Below are 3,550 nucleotides of genomic sequence, written 5' to 3'. Positions count from 1 at the left end.
ACCTGGTATATATGTTCTCCTTCGGTTGACATCTATTAGAGTTAATCATTTCATAACATAACTTCCATTTTAGTGAATATTTTTGGTGAAAATTCTATTTTTGACTTTTTGAAAACCTCTATCCCGATTGATTTGAAGCTTGGTATATTATGTACATATTCCTTGGATGTACTTGGATTTGGAAATTGTATGGTAATTTTAGTGAACTTTTTGGTCAAAAATGTGGTATATATATACATGTACTTTGTACTCTACTAGATTAATTCATTTTGTTACTCTACTAATTTACCGATATATCCTATAACGAGTTGATGAATCCTGAATTTAGGTACAATTGAACTTGTCAATGAAATCGCATACTACATGCTCGACTTAGTTTTGATACCTTAATCAAGCGAGTAACATGTTGTCATTTTGCATTGCTGTCGTACTATCGATTGTGGATTTCACCATCACAGATCCAAAAATTTGGGTGAGCTTGGGTGAGCTTTGGCGTTATTGGGTGCGTCATTTGCACAGAGAGCTGGTCAACACTTTTCAATTGCCAACAAACCGGAGATGGGTTGGTTTAGTCAGTTCAGTTCGTCTTGAATTGATTGTTAATGTTCATAATGTCAGCCTAAAGCATCAAAGTAAGGAAAAACTTGATTGACTGTGTCTTGGTTATGCTGAATCAGATCTATCAAGGCAGCTGGTTATAGATGGTTTCAGCTTTGCCATCAACGACATTTATGTTGCCAGCAAAACATGTCAGCACTTTCCCATTTATCAACAGCTTTAAATACAAATCAGGCCTTTTGTAAATGGCATAATCAATGGTTTCATCAAGCTGTAAACGATGAACTGAACTAGCTTCAATTTTGGCTTTGATGTCTATGGCGTCTTGCATGTCAGAAATACTGTCATGTCATGTGTAGACGGAACTCGTTTAATTTTTGTTCAATAAACTCACAGCATACACTTCGTAATTTTGCAGTCAGAGCGTTGTCAGTAGACTTGTTGGTGTTGCTGATGAACTTTGTAAAATTCGTCTTTAGTGAAATTATCGTCTGCGAGTCAGAATGAGCTTTCCTTTCCGAAATATTGAATGAGACCTAGCCTATAATTAAGTCTCTTTGGCTCAAAATTAACAAAGGAATTATAGCAAATAACATAAAAATATACAAAATATTGAATTTTGGCATTCAAAGGATCAATATGGTTTTTCTTCTGCTTTTTTGAATTTTTTAGGATGCTATTTCACTATCCAATGTGTGACTGAAGTTAATCATTGAAGATGCTATTAGCATGATGAGTGCAGATAAAAATTGATCTACTTATGCCATCAGATTTTAGAAATTGTACTTGCTCTTTTGACTAGAAAAGTATGCCTGTTCATGCTTAGAAACACTCAGCAAAATAATTAATATATTTTGATTCAGCTTTAGTTGATTTAAAAAATTCATAGATAACACAAAAGAGAAAAAGGAATAATGTCAAGGAAATTTCATAGTATAAAAAACCTTTGGCATGCAACTAATAACATGTCTTGCCTTTGTACCAAATATAAACAAAATTGGTTAAGTGTGTCAGAGAAAAAGGGGGAGCAATTAGGAAAAAAAAAAGGAAATGTAAAATGTCATTGCCCCAATCCCTCCCATTGGTCAAAAAGTGTCAGAGAAATTGGTAAAAGGTTTATGAAAAGGCAAAGCCAGTTTGGAAGTTCAGTTACATCTGTACCATATCATACTGTACATGAAAGGAAATTTTATAATAATAAATTTATACAGATAAAATATTTATTGAAAACCAAGCAATGATTCTAGTAAATGGGATGTCTTTGATTTTTCAAAATTAGAGCAAGAAGAATAATGCATGTTATAGTTAAATATTCAAATTTACTTTAAGTTTGTCGCTGAAGTAGAATGTGAATTTACCCTCAACCTCCAAAAGAGAAAAATACAGCAAATGTACACATCTGGGTCGACAAAGTTTTTTTAACTGATGATAGCTTCGTCAGATAAGCTGAAAAACATTAACAATCATCATGAATTGGCTGGCCAGACATCAATCTGATTAAAATCTGATGTAGTGTACGGGCTTTAATTATTTTGGCTATAAACTTATTTAAATTTTATTTTTTATTACTTTTGTTATTAATGCCATTTTATTTTATTTTATTTTATTATTTTACTTTGATTTTGATTTTGTGATTTTTTTAATTCCGCCCTATCTACATCTGAGCCGATGCCTATGTAACGAGATTTCAACGAGACCCACTATCGACGATTTTAGTCAACGAATCACATACCTCCTTCTATAGCGCACATGATGACGTCACCGGGCGGAGTTGGGTGGCAAACACACTCAAATAAAATGGCGGATTATACCGACGTTAGCGACCGAGAATAACACGGCTTTTCGGTAAGTTTATCATTGTCAAATGCAACGAAAGTCATTTTTATGTTAATATTGTGGCTCGAATGGTTCGACTTCAGATCGTTATTTTGCATAGTTATTCTGGGAGTGACGATTTTGTTTCCGCCGTTTCGACCGAACACCAGTGTCTTTTTCCAGTCGCCTGCCCTGGAGACGGGTGATGTTTTGTTGAAGATCGGGCCAACATCGTCTACGGTATTGAAACCGTAGCTGTAAATATTCATCAAATTGTATCATCATTTTGTACATTATACAATAACTCTTTATTAAAGTAATTGAGCTGATTTGGACTGGAATAAAATATTTTTTATTTTTTATCGCAATTGATCAGGAAATATTTTTTTGCTCCAATTTTCTGCGTCGATGCCGTGGGCCGGTGACCGTTATACAATTTAAAATCAGTTTGCATTGTTTACTATAGCTGTTTACAGTGTTCTAATCATTACGATTTACTTATTTTTTGTTTCCATTCTAGATAATTATGCTCAGTGATGTAAAATTGAAGCGATGACTGAATGAACGAACCTTGGTTGGCGAAGATGTATCTGGAAGTGTACACATTTGTTGGAAGTGAAAAACATATTCAATGTAATGACAAAAATTGTAAAATGCTGTGGAATTTCTTTTGCAAATAAAAATATACTAGCAATTTTCTATTAATGGTTTATTCAAGTGGGCAAAATATAATGTACAGAAAGATTGCCCGTAGAGTATCGCTACACTGAAAAGTAAGCAACCGACAGCCTGCATAAAAGGGGGGCTGTGATTGGCTGTTACTTATGCGAGATTTGAACGGGACTTACATAGGCGTCGGATCAGATGTAGGTAGGGCAGAATTAAAAAAAAAAATCACAAAATCAAAGTAAAATAATAAAATAAAAGGGCATTAATAACAAAAGTAATAAAAAAATAAAATTAAAATAAGTTTATAGCCACAATAATTAAAGCCCGTACACTACATCAGATTTTAATCAGATTGGCCAGACATGATCAAGGGTTGACGTCAAGGAGGGGAATATTGATCAAAAAAGGTAGTCATCATGATCTGAATTCTGCTTCTGCATGAGAAACGAGATGTTACACAATATTGAAATATTATGATAGTCATCTTTCAGTCTAATTTTACATTTAT

General features: G+C 33.6%; 1 long non-coding RNA gene across 1 annotated transcript; it reads left to right on the top strand.

Moving 5' to 3' along the window:
* The first annotated feature begins 2,255 nt into the window (after window positions 1-2,255).
* LOC146742200 (uncharacterized) lies at window positions 2,256-3,067 on the top strand. Its single transcript, XR_014929827.1, has 2 exons — window positions 2,256-2,403; window positions 2,894-3,067. It is a non-coding gene; the product is annotated as an uncharacterized LOC146742200 (long non-coding RNA).
* Window positions 3,068-3,550: the final 483 nt, after the last annotated feature.

This window comes from Saccoglossus kowalevskii, chromosome 6, assembly GCF_978046115.1.
Source record: "Saccoglossus kowalevskii chromosome 6, keSacKowa6.1, whole genome shotgun sequence".
Taxonomy (NCBI): Eukaryota; Metazoa; Hemichordata; class Enteropneusta; family Harrimaniidae; genus Saccoglossus; species Saccoglossus kowalevskii.
The sequence above is the reverse complement of the archived record's forward strand: the minus strand, read 5'-3'. Positions and strand labels throughout refer to the sequence as shown.